Below are 16,929 nucleotides of genomic sequence, written 5' to 3'. Positions count from 1 at the left end.
CAAACACAGGCCAAAGCCCAAGTAAACGTGGGAAGAAAAATAGTCTTTAAGCCAATATACACAGATAAGACTGTAGCTACATAATTTTCTCATAAGTAAATGAACAGATAAGATCTCTTGTGAAGTCTATCGATAAGATCAGTATTCTGTACAGGCAACTGACAATCTATACTATTGTGTCCCATGTGATGAATATGCAAACACATATGACATCAATTATATGAGCTAATACCTATAATATGTGAAGCAATTCAGAGAATACTTGATCTTAAATATAATATTTATATTATAGGCCCCTTTCTATACTTTGCAAGATCTTCCCTCCATCCCTTTTTATTCATGATAATATGACTTATTTTTCCCTAAAATCTTATCTATAATTTGAATCGCATTCATGACAAAATCAAATTCCCTTTGATTCTCAAAAGATATAAATCTATTACTTCATAAGACTTTATTTTACATGTTTGGAGATATGGTCATTTTTATCATTTTGCTGGCATTTTCTCAATTCCAAGGTTTTACGACAATACTTAAAAATATATCTTATCAAGATATCAAAAATGAGTAAATTCTTAACTGAAATACTTATACATACCTTATTCCCAAGTTTATTATCAATAATTTATATTACAGTATTTTTCCATTATTCTTCTATCACATTAAGATTTCTAAACTAAGCAGCTTCCATTGCATCTGTGAAAATCCGTGCTATTTCTCTCATAGACTTATGGAATCTGGTATTGCCATTCATTTAAGTTTCTATAATGCAAATATTTGTTCCAAGTTAATTCAATTTGACAACTATAAATATTTGTTCTTTCAGTTTACAGATGACAAAGATTCATAGATTGTTTTTCATCAGCAGGTACTAGCTTTAGCCATAGAGGTCAGTTTTTCATATTTTAAGGTTATTAACTATCCTTCCTATTTATGTCATGAAGTACACATATAGCATTAGATTTTACACACATATTAGCAATTAAATAAAACATTTTCAATGAGAGACTTTAGTGACCCTTCTAAATAAATGTCAGTCAGAATTTTAACCACAGTTTGGCATCATAATAATGAATTTACTTATGTAACAAGTATCTATTCTTAAAGCACATTTGCCCAGTATCAGTTTTGTCCACTGAAATAAGACCTGTTATTTCTAAAATGGCAACATATACAGTCTTCTCTTAATATATTCTGTGACTCATAAAAAAGAAATGTTCATTCTTACACATAATTGTTTTATGTTTTCTAATCAGATGATTGATTCTTATTGTATGCTGCAATATTTATTTTATTGGACTCCTACAACATTATAAAATAAAAATCTATACCTTCAAAATTGAGAATTTCTTTGTTTATATGAACTTTTGCATAAGTTTTTCTGAGTATGGAATGTACAAAGTTCTTCAATCCGTGCAATAGTTATAAAATTTATAACACAATTTATAACTGTATGCATTAAATTAAGTTCGCCTCTGACTATACTTATCATACTAATGACCATGATATGCTATTTGAGTTTTGCTATTACTTATTTCATTATGGGTTAGTTTATTAACTCCTCAGAAGAACAAAATGACCAACTACATGAATGTGTCTTTCTGCAATTTTCATGATCATTTTGTAGATCTTTGTTTACCTAAGTACATAAAAATCAATAACTCCCAGAACAATATTCTGACCTCATTCTATTTAAGGATATTACTTCATTGCAATCTTTTTTAAAATTTTTTTATTAATTTATTCTTGTTACATCTCAAAGGTTATCCCATCCCTTGTCTCCTCCCATTCTTCCCTCCCTCCCATTTTCCCCTTATTCCCCTCCACTATTACTGTTCCTGAGGGGGATTACCTCCCCCTGTATATGCTCAAAGGGTATCAAGTCTCTTCTTGGTAACCTGCTAGCATTGCAGTCTTTTTAAGTGTTTAATAATATAATCACAAATGTATTTGGGTTGTAATTTTATATGTTTTATATCCTTTAATTTTATTTTTGTTTTAACCAAATGTGTACACATGAGGTAAGCTGTACTAATGATATTGTATTAGTTCAAAATGCTGAGTGGTAATTTTTAGGTGTAATCCTAAAATATTTTTTCACCTTTATCTAATTTCTTTTATGATCCTCATCTTTTACAAATTTTATTTTTCGGTACCTTCTTGCCTTTCATAACTTTGGCCACCATTCAAATAGAGTCTACTTATTGGTCTAGATATATCTGAAATGATGGGTGAAACAGGGCACCAACTGGATATATGTTGTCACAAAATAAAGCTTCCATTACTGGAACTGGGTTACATCTAATTAAGCAGTTGAACAAAGAGGTTCCATGGGAATGCTCAAACCACCCAAGCTGCTGCCAAGTCCGCTGTGTTTATTGTCGTTAGGACACTTTTCACACTACCTAAAGTAAAATGTAAACAAACTACTCACAAACCATTTACTCTACACTACAAAGTGTCCTGTACACTTTGTACAAAGTGTAGCAATATATGCTAGGGCAACTTAGCAGCAAGCTTGTGGGAAGAACCAATGAATATCTGGGTGACTTAATACAGACTGTGCAAGATAGTCATCTAGTGCTTCCTATGAACAAGAATCAAAGAAAAGATAGCATAGCAAATTAGCGTACAACCAAATACCACTATCTTACTAAAGGCTATATCAATAAAATGAGCCTAATGACATTCTCCTATGGCCTGGCTTAGCCATCTTCTGAAATACAGCACATGGAAACAAATACAGATACCTAGAGATAGATACTAGGCAGAGAGTAAAATACCTTGGAAAACTCAGCCCTGAAAGGGATATCTCTACCTAATCCGTCCACTCAGAGATCAGGCTTCAGAGACCCCTCCACAAGAAAAGGTGCAAAGAGGAGTGTTAGAGTCAGAGGGCATAGAGAACATCAAGAAAACAAGGTACTGGAAATTGACATGATCAAAGCTCATATGAGCTCCAAGAGACTAGGGTTCAATGCATAGAGCCTACAATAGTCTGCACCATGTCTTCTGTGATGTGACAGTTTTTTTTATTTTATATTATTATATTTTATTATTATCCCTTAGAATCCTGTTTGTTTTCTAATGAGACAGAAATGATGTGAATTTAGATGGGAGACTAGCTTGGAGTGATTGGGAGGATTAGAAGGAGGAGAAACCATAATCAATATATATTATCTGAGAAAAAGTATTTTCAATAAAATAAAAAAGAAACAGAGATTTTAAGATTTCATCTATTTATTGAAAAATATTTATTGTACTTAGATTTTTAATAATAAAGTTATATTATGTAACCTGAAATAGCCTGAAAATGCAAGTTATTTTATTTTTATTGTTTATGAAATTAGTATTCATTTATATGTATTACTGTGTATTCATTATGAAGTAAAAATTGGGTACCCTTGAATTATTTTACATTCATCAATGTGCTGAGAGTCTATATCTGAGTGTGTTTAATACCTGTGTGAATGCAAGCATGGGGCATGTAAACATGTGTTTATAAGATCAATAGAAAATTTTAGGGTGTCAATTCTCTTCTTCCCTCTTTCTGACATATGGTCTATTCTTTTATATTCATTTTTTTTTGCAGAAGACAAAGATTTATTATATTCAAGCCACTATTGATCAACTAGGGCCACAGGACAGACTCTATTGGGAACAAGCAAAAGAAATTTACTCTAAATACTGCCATTTCATTTTCAGACCCCATTTAATCATAGGGAGAAAATAAATTCAAGGTCCCAGGCCTCTGAGGAGCTGGTAACTTCCCAATAGCTGAACAGGAAACAATTATAAGGAAACAATTGTTGTCTGAGTCCAAACATTTCAAGGACAACTTCTCTATCTTGCTTGCAGAGTCAATCTAAGTATATGTTCCCTGGCACAGGAACCTACTCCTATCCTGATTAATGGAAACTCCCTGGCTTAACCCCTCATGTCAAAATATGATTGGACAATGCTACAGCCCACCCTGCTTCCCCTGGCCTTATGATTTCAACCTTTCAATATGCTGTACACTGTCCCTCTATCACACTATATTTCAAATCATTAACCTACAAGCTAGGAAATTCTTCTGTTTCTGCTCCCCAATTCTCAGTAACAATTTTGGATGATACCACATATAGTTTTGGGTATTGAACTCAGGCTAGCAGGATTATGTGGCAGGTACTTTTACCCCTTGCCAGCCCACTAAAAGTTTCCCTTTTATTTTAATTTAAAAGTATTCTTTTTATAATTGTATACATCGTACTCTAATTACACAATTTTCTACATCTTTCATTTTCCTTCTTTTCTCTGTCTGCTACACTATCTAAAATTTATTACCCATTTTTGTTAATTATTTATACATGAACATATACACATATGGTCATACACACATACATATATACATACATTCACATATGCACACATAAAAAAAAAATATATATATATATACAGAAAAGTATATATTATTGAATCTAATTAGTATTTCTTCTATGTACATTTGGGGCTGAGATTTTGGAATTCAGTAACCTATCTGAACACAAATTCCAGGAGAAAATTGATTCTTTCTCTCAGTAATCACTGATTCCTTGAAGCTCTTTCTATACATGTGGAGCCTTGTGACAATTGCCTCATATACTTTGATATGTTGACTGATGATGTAATCATGCAAGTCTTGTTTACACAACCACATGGTTAAGATTTCACAGGTACAACCGACCTTATAATGTCTAAAAGGTACTGTTTTGCAGCAGTAATCTGGCTCTTAAAATATCTCTACTCCCTTCTCCAAAATGTTTGCATGAGTAAGTTTAATTGTAAACGGATCTAGGGGAATAGGGGACACCACAATTGTTTCTTCTCTGCAGTTTGGCTAATTCAGTACTCTGTGATGGTCTCCATCTATGGCAAAAATAAGCATCTTTGGTAGGATTGAGCCTACACCTAACTTTGGTATAAGAATATATTTTTATATTAGTTAGAAATAACATTGGCTCAAGAAAATCACAGTAATAGCTTTTCCTCTATGAACAATGACCTCTCCCACCCTGAACTGCTCCAGTATACAGTACAGACATGTATTTGTTCTTATTGAGAAGGCTGAAGTCTAATTAAATAAATGTTCACTACCACCAAAGTAAAAGAACCAGTTGTACCATTGTATATATGTTACCAGTCAGGTAATTTTATGGTTTATAACTTGTATGGTTAGGTAAGTCTATGATTGCATTTTTTTCTAGGTGTCAAGTGTAGCACCCTCCAAAATAATGAGAAGAAACAATCAGAGAGAAAGCATCCAGGTCTATTTCAAACTTATTTTTCCATGTCTTATGTCATATGGTGCCTGTATGGAAATTTAAACCCAAGCACTTTTAACAATTCATAATTTATAGACATTAGTAGTCAATTGCCTGATATTTAAAGAGCACTGTTGAAAATATAACACGCTTTGCTGCAATTTGATGTTTATGTTCCAATTTTTTAAGAATAGCTGACATTCTACCCAATCGCTCTACTTCTCATTCTTCTAGTTCGTTTTGTTGTCCATGCTCTACAAAAACTATGTCAGAGTATAGTGGAAGTAAACATGTTTTTGTTCTGATCCCAAGCATGGCATGTGTGAGGGTAGGCAGTGTTTTCCCACTGGAAACAGACTTGTGAGACAACACTTAGTATTTGTTCACTAGAAAGCTCAAACCGGAGGCTTGGCTTTATGGTTTTGGCATCACTTCCTATCATTTGGCTGTTCATTTCTCCACTTCAAGACTCTCCTAGGGAAAAAAAAATCCCCATCAGTAAATGCTTGATGTTCTGGGTTCCATTTGCTGTGTTTGCAGTCACTTTTGCTGAACTGCTGATTTGCTATTTGAAGGATCTGCTGGAATCCTGGTGAAAAAGAATTGCTCCACAGAACTCTACTTTTCCATTCAGCAATCATCTCTTTTTCCTCTGATCTAGGGCAGGTGGGTTGGAAGGAGGTATAAGCATTAAAGAACCTCAAATAATGTAGATATGAAAAAGTTCAAAGCCTACCTGAGAGTCTACTTGGAGCATAATAACCAGCCTGTGGAACTTAAGATGAACAATTCTAGTACAATTTCTTCTATAAATGAGTTAAACTAAACAGCAGTGGGTTTTTTGCATTTTATAGGATAAATGGATGATAAATTCTATTTAGCAGTGTATTTATTAAATCATAACTTAATGTGCATATGAATTTATTGCATGTTGCTTCCTGATTAATGTCAGAATTAAGAAAAGGATTTGGTAATGAAGGGGATATAGAAACACACAATGCTTTATATTTGAATGTATAATTAATGTTATATTTAAAATTTTATTGAAATAATTTGAATATTTATAAATGAACTTGCACTTTAAATAGTATCAGGAGTAAATATGATAAATAAATATCCTCTTAAAAAATTAAAAATCTTAAAACCAAGCATTAAAATACTGGTCTCAACTCCAGTTTATTTGTATTTTGTTTCTATGAACATAAGTGATTAAATGTCATTCTGTCCTGTGCCATTACCTTTCTCTGTGCTAAACAAGGTGGATATTATAGTTTTATTTAAAACTACCATAACTGTGCTAAGATGACATGGTATTGACTTCTTCAAATAAGACTGATGATCTGATTCTACTCAAAGAATATCGGATAAACTTTAAAGCACTCAGATATTAGAACATTCCATGGATTACTTTTTCAGATTGGTATTCATGAATACAACAGGATTTTCCACTTAACTGCTGTATGAAATTTCATATGCATATCTTACATTTTCCTTTCACAACCTTCATTCCCTTTATGCCAACATTCCTTCAAAGCACCTTGCCAACGAAAAAGTTAATAAAGTCAAATGGACTGCAAGAAATTGGCTAGTTCTACCATATCCTCCTTACAACCTTCGGCACTTAGATGATGACAATCAGCACACTATTACATGAAATGTACCTTACATTCCTAACAGCATGAATGTATGAACATCAAACGTATGTGTAAAAAAAAACTGAATGATTTTATATATCAAAGTATTATTAGTTCTATGTTGGGTTGGATTGTAATTTTATATATAGCTACTGATATTGTGTCTCTGAAATTCAGAATTGAATATACTATACTATTGAGATATTGCTGAAAAGTTTAATGTATAAGTAATAAAATATCATTGCATAAGATAAATACCATTTGCATATGAATTTGATATATTTCTATATAAAATTAATATTTTTCTAAAATTAGCATGATTTAGTAAACTTTCCAGGTAAATTAAGTATTTATTTGTCGATGAAATTACTAACTTTAAATTAATTATTTAAAAATGTGAACCTGGATGAATTTCCTGAAATTTGATACCCATCCAAGCTTCTAACGGTTATGTCAGTTTTGAAATTTATGCTCATAATTCAATTAAATTATAAATAAAGTTCAAAGTATATTATTATAATTTTGACATAGTTTTGTATTTTGGTATTCAGTGAGTAAAGCTGACATCCAAGAAATATCATGAATAGCTATGAAATTTAAAAATAATTACAACATATTTCTAATATAAATAAACTAATTTGGGAATATTCAGAAGAATTATGAGAACAATAATTTCATTGTCTTCGTGAACAGAAGACCCTAGGGAAATAAAGTTTAAATTAGATAAAAGAGAGATGAGTTAGATTTCAAAAAGAAATCTTTTTCTTCAAGATATGTTGAAAAGATTGAATATGATATGACTAAAATTGTTATTCAAGCATTCACATCAGAGAAGTCACTATCTATTCTATTGCTATTATGATATTAAATACACATAGAAATGATTGCTTTTTGTGTTTTGTTACTTAATCTAACAAAAAACAACCCTATGAAAATATAAAGAAATTGGCTAAATACAAATTGACTTAATTCTAGATAAAGTGGGTGATGAAGTGGAGTCCAAGAATTCAAGCTAGTGATTCTGCTAGAGCCAGCTTTGCTAAGATTGTTCTGTTTGATGTCATAGATCATGATTAAGTAATTTTTAAAACATGGTTGAGAGTGAATACAGTAATCTATCTATTTTGCATGGCATTAAGCAAATGGATATGCTCAATGGTAAATATATCACTTAATCATCCAGGGAAAATAGATCTGTTCCTCTGTGATTCATGTCAAGTCTGACAAATTGATCTCTCCTGGACAGCTTGCTAAATACTCCCATTTGCCTTTTCAATGTCACTGATCCACCAAGATCTGCATATCAATACATTTAGCTCTTATAAGGATGTTAGTTAAAAAAAAAAAAAAGAGCAAACTCAAGTCAAGGCAAACTGCAAGTGTAAAATGCATGGGATATGTTATTAGCCCTCTGTCTGATACAGTGTTGGTGAAGATCTTTTAGAAATCTGTAAGCTGTGGCTTGTTCTACTGACAGTGAGAGTGTCCTTTGCCTTACAGAAGCTTTTCAGTTTTAAGAGATCCCATTTATTGATTGTTGATCTTAGAACTTGAGCTGTTGGTGGTCTGTTCAGGAAGCTGTCTCCTGTGACAACTTTGCTGTGGATGATTCCCACTTTCTCTTCTAATAGATTTAGTATTTCCTGTTTTATGTCGAGATTGTTGATCTACTTGGACTTGATTGCAGGGATAGAGATAGAGCAGACATGGAGGGAATGTGAGACCAATACCTGGCCCAACATGATACCCTCCAGAGAGAGCCAACCCCTGACACTACTAACCACACTCTGCTATGTTTTCAGATAGGAACTTAGCATGGCTGTCCTCTGAGTGGCTCTCCACCCATAAATGGATTGAAACAGAAATTCAGAGACAAAAATTGAGTTGAGCATAGGGAGCTTTGTGGAAGAGTAGGGGTGGGAGGAAAGAGAGAAGGACCTGGAGCAGCCAGGAACTCCATAGAAAGCCCAACAGTGTCAAATAACCTGGGCCCAGGGGGCTTGTGAAGGAAGAAGCACCAACCAGGGCCGTGCATGGAATAGACCTCGGCCCAATACACATAAGTACAATATAAGCAGCTTGGTCTCCATTGGGTCCTGCAGAAAGAGAAGAGTGGGCTGTCTCTGACATGGTCTCTGTTGCATGCTTTTTTTTTTTTATCATGTTTCCCTGGCTAGGCTGCCATGTCAGGACACTGTGAAAGAGGAAGTGTTCAGTCCTGATACCACTGAATTGCTGGGGTAGGTTAGTAAGGAGAGAGCTACCCTTTTCTAAGGGTCAGGGGACAGGGATAGGGGAAAGAGGGAGAGAGAAAGGGAAAGGACCTGGAGGAGAGCAAGGAGGGGCTACTATTGGGATATAAAATGATTTACTAAATAAATACATTTCTAAAAAGAAGTATGGGAAATCTCAGTTTGAATCCCTGGGAGAGTAGATTAACTTCCTGTGAGTTGATTTCACTGTCTGCTAATGTCAAGAATCCTCGTTTTAAAAAAATACAATCAATTTGCATTCTGATTTCTCAACTACAAGTAAATCTTCAAATAAAATAGTACCTGGCAAAATAGAGAAAGTCAAGTGTACCTACTGAAGCCTTACTCTATAGGTAAGCTGATTTTATTTCACAGGAATGACTTTAAGGATATTTTGCTTTAAATATTTGCAAATTGGGATTGTCCTCTTTGCTGTAAACTGTGGCTACATAGAATCTTTCTCCAGGACTTTAATACCCAGTTAACTTTTCCCCTGGCTTTAGGATCCAGTTCATTTCTTTTCTAATATTATAAAATGCCTAATCTTTATTCTCTCAGTTAGCAGATCACTAATCTTTCTGCTTAGAGATCACAGCATCATAGCCCACCTCATGCATTCAGTTCATACAGAACTACCTTAGTCCCCTAACTAGTCATCACTTTTTGAATCACTTTCTACAACCCTTGTCTTATCTTCCTACTAGACTTACATAAGGAGAGGGACTTGGTAAACAAAAGTCATGCTCTCTCCACTCTACTGTGGGAATGGGAGGATACAAGGGATGGGATAGCCATTGAAATGTAACAAGAATAAATTAATAAAAAAATAAAAAAATAAAAGACCAATGCAACAACAACAACAACAAAAAGTCATCCTCATTGTTCCATCTTTAGTACCTGTGCTGAGGCTTCTGAGATGCTGGAAGCGCCAATGTTGTAGAACGCCAGCGGTGAAGAAAGGCTACATTTCTCAGCATGAATTTCCCACTGCACAAAAGAATATCTTGTGCATACCCTAATTCACTTGAATGAGTTGTTTTGACTGGTCTCACAAGACCATGAGTTCTGCATTATCACTATAAGCTTTTAGGATCTGAGAGCAGATTACTGACATGTTTTCATTTTCTGACTCTTTAGCAAAGTTGAACACTAGTCTCTCTGCTAAAAACACTGGAACTGCTCCTAATATTTTCTGACAGGCTTGACACATCTAATATTTTATTTCTCTTGTCTTTTATTTTCCCTATTAAAGTCATCTGGCAGGATATCATGTATAATTTGTAAATGTTTTATATTATTTATCTTTGGAAATAAAACTATGCATTTTAAAAATACTATTCATGCGTACATATCCTAGTTTATTGCCTTGTGTTTCAATTATCTATTGATTATTTTGGGAGATATATTTTTAATTTAGACATATAAAATAAGACATTCCACTTCTATGGTTATATCAAGTGAAGAAAAAAATGAGTTTGATTAATGGTGGCATTTTGAGACAATAGTAATAAGAATAATAAACCAAATAATAGCTGAGCATAATTTGCTTATATATAAATAAAATTGCAACTTAATTTTAGACCTTTATTTAAATTATAGAGGAATTTTATCCTATTTATTAGATTTATTTCTTAACTCATAGTTTTAATTTACCTTAAATATAGTTTGTAATTTACCTTAAATATATTAACTAATACTAACTTAGTTTTAAGATTATTGAGCCTTCTTTCTAAATAAGGAGTAAATGATGATTTATAAATGATATATGCATATATATGTCAATGTAGGCTTATCCAACATAAACTGAAGCATGTACATTTCAACGGGGCACACTGGCAATAGCATATTTTACTCTTGGCAATATAACCTTTCCAGCCACATATAGTTGACTAAGTTTATAGTTTCAGTTATGCATTTCCTCCTATTAAACCGCTCTTGATTTCCCGTGGAAACTATTGAAAATATATTTCCAGAGTGATCTGCGTATTTGTGTGTTTGTGTTTGTGTTTGTATGTGTGTGTGTGTGTGTGTGTGTGTGTGTGTGTGTTTCATAGAATATGTATCTGGGTTAGAATGTTACTTCTCTCTCTTTACAGCCTGCATTGAACCTTTGTTGTCTATGAGAACTAATCCTTAAGGAGCGTGCTTCTAGCTCAATTCCAGCTTCATTATTCCAAGTCCTGTGTCTGGAACACATGGTATTTTTAGCAATAGGATATGACCTTCAACTTTAAAATAACCAAATAACATCAATAGCTTATATTTGTTTTAGAGACCTTTAGACTCCTGTGATCAAAAACTTGAAGAGAGATTTTTTTCCATATCTAAGACTTTGGTTTTTATTAGGTACTTTATGGCAGAGATGCATAACTAGATGAAATGCAGAGAATAAATGATTGTGATTACCCAGATGCAATTGATGCCTCTATAATACAACTTCCAGACCTAAAACTGAAATAAATATTATAAAAGGGACTTGGAAATTCTCTAAAAACCTGGGGATCAGAATGGTAGGTAGTGTCTTCTAGACATGAGAGGGGACATTGCACTCAAGAAGTCATAGAAGAATGGTTACATAACAAGGCCTGCATAATAAGACTACCAGTTGATAACAAAGCATGCATGGGAGAAATTTTACAAAGCCCAATCCCTCTATGATGATCTACATAGAGAAGAATAAATTTTCTCTATAGGTGGGACTTTGATAGGTAATCTTGTCCCAAATATTTAAATATAAACACATGCACATTTTAGCAGCATTTATGTGTATGTATCTATGCATAATGTAATTTAAATATCAATAATAGATATAGAAAGAGAATAACCAGGAGACACGGAAGCAGTTGAACATGTAATTACAGAAATAAGATGCTTACATATGAAATATTCAAAACTTACAAAAGTTAGAATATCTTCAAGGAAAGCTTATTTTAAATAAACTTTAAACTAATGTTGTAAAAATGTTATAATATTTACATTACACAGCTCATTAAACAATTAAAACTCAGAATCTGTCATGATCCCACTACTGTCAATGTACTTTGAAACATAGGTTAATATTTGTTCTGTATATTTTAGAATAAAGAGAATTAGGCACATCTGAGTTGAAAGTCATTTAAAGTCCAATACAGATATCTTTTTAGCAGATCAAGAAACCTTTTTTTTTCTCACAATAAATATTCTGACTGAACCCACTTTGCATTTATAAGAAAATTAGCCCATTACCAATTTCTTCCTTCCCATAGTTAATCAAATTCCCAGGCAGAGAAGATCAGGCCATCTTAATACCCTCTCAGCTTGATGGCAGTGATCATCCCTCTACCCAATGTTCATGAACATTTGATCTCTTGCTCTATTTCATGCAACTCCCTCTACACACGTCCTCCACTGCACTGCCTTGTAACAATGTCACACAAACCATATTGTTTGTTGATAACATTGAATCATATCATACATACATACTTTTCCTTAAATGATTCTGGTCCGCGTGCTCATTGAAACCCTCTCCTACTATTAGTTCATGTCCTCTTTCCTGCAGTGTCTCCATACCATTTCTAGCCACAAGGCTGCATTTGGGTGACAAAACTTAACCTCTGGAAATCCTTGCTTTTTCTTGCCAGTGTCCGTCACTAACAAACTGCAGCATGACTGTTTCTGAGTGTGTGGCTCTGTGTTTACATAAGACCCATCCTTAAAAGTTCTCAGTCATTTACTTTAATATCGTTTATTAATGTACTCAGTCTTGATAGTCACATGTTTGAAATTGTTTTTCTTTATTAGTTTATATACATTTCAAGAAGAGATGCATGTAGTGGTAACGGGCTAAAAGAAGGTGTTGGATAAGGGATAAAGTGTTAAATATGGCATTTACCTCCCACATATGTTGTTATCTATTCAATTTACTTCTTTGTATTATGTCTTAATGTCTGGGACTTGAGCATGGATATTTGTGAAGTATTTGTGATAAATAATAGTTGTCATGTAGAGAGTAGTAAAAAGTTATTAGACACTACTCCGGACAAGTGACAAGCAGATAACCACATTATTTATGTAATATATATATATATATATATATATATATATATATATATATCAAACATCTAGAAGAAAAATATTGCATTCTTTCACATATAGCAGTTAACAATTACAGCATAGACGGAGGAGAATACAATCCCCACTTCTACCTGAGGAGCTATTGGAAGTCAATGAGTGATGAGGGAAGGAGAGTCACATTTTTTGGTGGTAAAATGCCTGTTATTAGGTTGCCCATATTCAAATGGATATTCCCATATCCAAATGGTTAAAGGGAATGTTAATTAGACTTAGTGGGTTTAAACACTAAAGATTAAATTTTGACATGAAATGGAGATGTGTTGGAACCAGTACTTGAGGGAATGGAAGCAGTGAAGCAGTGATTGAACTTGTCAAGATATACTTGATAAATATATGAATTGTTCAAAGAATAAATGAAAGTATTATAAAAGAGATATAGGTAGTTGAGGAATTAGATATGACCAGAGTTTTGATACAGTCAATATGCAGACTTAATCATGACATGGAACATTAGTATACATATTTTATGGAGTTTCATTTTTAGTTAATGAGATAATCTGGTCTTTTTCTATCAGAATTTAAGGCTCATTTAAATCCTTTTCACAGCATGAAAAAGTAGGTTGGAATAGATATTTTGTATTGTCCTTTTAAACGTCATATTTCTTTTACTGTCACACAGATTACTTCAATAGGCAATCTCTTTGGATACAATCTCTTTTCTTGGTTGTCTTGTCACTGAGTATAGATAGGAATGCCTTGACAACAGAAAGGGGGCTTCTCATTTCGGTAAGTGACTCTTCTTCAGCAGTTGCTTGACTGTTTTAGCAGGGCACTAAATAATTTCCTTATCTTGGTTTTATTAGCTTTCCCTCTTCTTCTTCCTTGTAGCTGTGATATTTCTGATTACATTGGCACCAGCCTGATAGGATTGTGCAATTTCCCACCATAGCAAAACACTACTTTTAAAATGAAAATTCCCTTAATGATTCATTTTTATAAAATGGAAGTGTAAGTATTTTTTTCTTCTCAGCCATATATAGCACCCCTATTCCCATGAAGAAATAGTAGGAGCATCTTAATTTGTTTTAAAACAAAACACCTCAGTGTTAGGAATGCACAAATGAGGTTATATCATAGTAACAACGATAGCATTGTTTTATTCCCTAGATTTAGATGAGATTTTTCTCATAGGTCAATGGGGTCATATCTTGACAGGGGAATAGCTTCCTGTTTTCTGTCCCAATAGCCATGAAGCGTGCCTAGGAACCACATCTTCTATTAGGGTTGCTACAAGCTACTTCACTGTGGAAAATACCACAGACAGACACTTGGCTCATAAGCAAGAGTCTTTATACAGACACATGGACTTTTACAGTCTCCCAGTTTTTGGTACTTTAAAAGGTCTCCTAATACCCTTTTCATCTTTTGCTTAATTGCTACAATATTCCTTCTATTACTTTATATTTCATAGGTCAAAATACTGTTGGTTATAAATTAATCCATGTCTAATAGATAGATATTATTCTATAGATATATGAGGTAAAATAATTAAATAAGGTCTTCAAAAACCTCAGAGACCTACCGAATATGGCATTTAAAGATGTTTTTATTATTTTAAAGATTTTTTGACAACAAAAGTTACCTCCTGGCAACAGACAGTCTGCCTCAAAGAAGAAGATAAACTTCAAAGACTCTCCTTATGGAGTTTGCTTCAAATGTGTCAAACTAGCCCCTGGAAAAATGTCCTTTCTGCCACAGACAGAATTCTGCCCAAAAATGGGCAAGTTTAAATGCAGGCAGAGTCTACCACCAAACTCTGCCTAGTCAGGTTAAGCAAGTTGTCAAGAAGTCCTGTCTCACAAATATGTCTGTCAGATATATTGGGCCAGAAAGCTGAAGATGATGCTCCATTGTTATACAGAGTGTTGGGTGACTGTTCAGGCAGTAAACTCTCTCAGACATTTTTTCATTTTGGAATCTGCTAACGTGCACTCTGGGTTCACCCAGGTACTTAGGTTTTATCCCTTTTTAAGGCTCTGATGAGATTGAAGAACATATAGTTTAGTCATTCAGTTAAGTTTAGAAGGTTAGAGGTTAAGATGTTTTTAGATCAAGATACATGTTTTACGTTAATAGGGGTGAGAATCTCCATTTAGAATTTTAGACCCCAAAAAGATAGGAGAGATGTTTATTTCAATTTTGCCAAATACAAATAGCGGAATCACTATGAATGTAACATTTATATAATTCCTGATTATCTCATGGTTCTTCCTGCTGTATGTTCTTTATTTAAATCATGTGTAATAATACAAATGTATATGTTAAAAAAGAAAAATGAAAGAAAATTAAAACGGTTTAAAAAATGAATCCATGTCTTAATTGGGTTGAGTAGTGTTTTTAGGGTTTCTTTGTGTATGTGTATGTTAGTGTCATTGGGAAAATAAAATATTCCTTTGAACAAAGTGGTAAAGAGAGATCAGAGAAATGCGCTTCAAACAATAGTTAATAATTGGCTTTGCCACCTTGACAGTTTTTATATTTTCTCTCAACATTTGCTTTTGTACTAACTGAAGTTTGGGGCTGTCTTATTCTCTTGTGGATACTTAAGAATTAGTGCAGTATGTGGATGTGAGGCTCGCTCAATAAATCCTTGTCAAATAAAACTTATTAAAAGATTGCAAGGGATTTATCCTCACTAAAATCTGGAGCTTGTCTCAAAGGTAATAACTGCCCTGTGGGCTTCAACATGTTCTTTGTCTACTTCCATCTTTGAACAAATATAAATTAATGAATTTGGAAATACAAACATGATTCATCTCTTTCCAGCTATGTTAACTAAAGGCAAAATAGTGTAGCTGTCAGTGTTTTAAAATATTCAGGATAGCCAATTTAGTATCAATTCACTAGATCTCTATAAAAGCAATATATAGCAAATTAACATATAATGTTATTAAGTTTAAAGAAAGAGTGAATATGTGTCCTCTGAAAAAGTAATTGAGATGATAAGAATATATATATAATATATCCTCAAATTGGTATTTGTGAAGTAACATGTTCTTATATTTTACACCATTTCAGCAGGTGATATTACATTAATGCTTTCATATAATCAACTCTGTTACTTCCCTATATGAAAGAATATAAAAAGAGTGTAGAATTTTTATTCTTGAAGTGAATAGGTCTTGTTTTAATAGGTTCTAAGCTGAATCCACTTCAAAGAATAATATCTACTTTTTGCTTCTTAAATAGCCCTTCCTACTAATTTTCTCTCCAGAAAATTCAAGAAATAGGGACAAAATATTAAATTTTCAAATAGATTATATTCATAAGTTTCTTTTTAATACCAGCTATTTTATGCAGATAACTATGCATCTACTTACTTGGTTTAATGTTTTAGATTGATTCTATAATATGTACATTTTAAATATATATAGACATACATTTTAAATAATTTTTATCAAAATAATATGTTACATGTATAATCCCCTAGAATATGTGATTTATCAATACTTTTTTTTTTTTTTTTTTTTTTTTTTTTTTTTTGAGACAGGGTCTCTCTGCGTAGCCTTGGCTGTCCTGGACTCACTTTGTAGACCAGGCTGGCCTCGAACTCACAGCGATCCGCCTGCCTCTGCCTCCCGAGTGCTGGGATTAAAGGCGTGCGCCACCACGCCTGGCCACTTTTTTCATATTTGCTTTGGATTGTGT

The 16,929-nt window shown here is 33.2% G+C and overlaps 1 protein-coding gene across 6 annotated transcripts in view; it reads left to right on the top strand.

Annotated features, from left to right (window-relative positions):
- CDH12 (cadherin 12) overlaps nucleotides 1-16,929 on the top strand; it is a 1,018,075-nt gene that overhangs the window by 23,911 nt on the left and 977,235 nt on the right. For 2 of the 6 annotated variants that reach the window (XM_084781273.1, XM_084781270.1), the window contains exons 1-2: nucleotides 5,205-5,285; nucleotides 13,901-14,007. The exons of 1 other annotated variant lie outside the window; for it this stretch is intronic. The gene's annotated coding sequence lies outside the window, so the exon portion shown is untranslated. Of the gene's footprint in view, nucleotides 1-5,204; nucleotides 5,286-13,900; nucleotides 14,008-16,929 lie in introns of those variants that run through there. 3 more of the 6 variants (XM_084781271.1, XM_084781275.1, XM_084781274.1) reach the window with 3 other exon arrangements.

This window comes from Acomys minous, assembly GCF_964271855.1.
Source record: "Acomys minous genome assembly, chromosome: 5".
Lineage (NCBI taxonomy): Eukaryota > Metazoa > Chordata > Mammalia > Rodentia > Muridae > Acomys > Acomys minous.
This window is presented reverse-complemented; position numbering and strand designations above follow the sequence as displayed.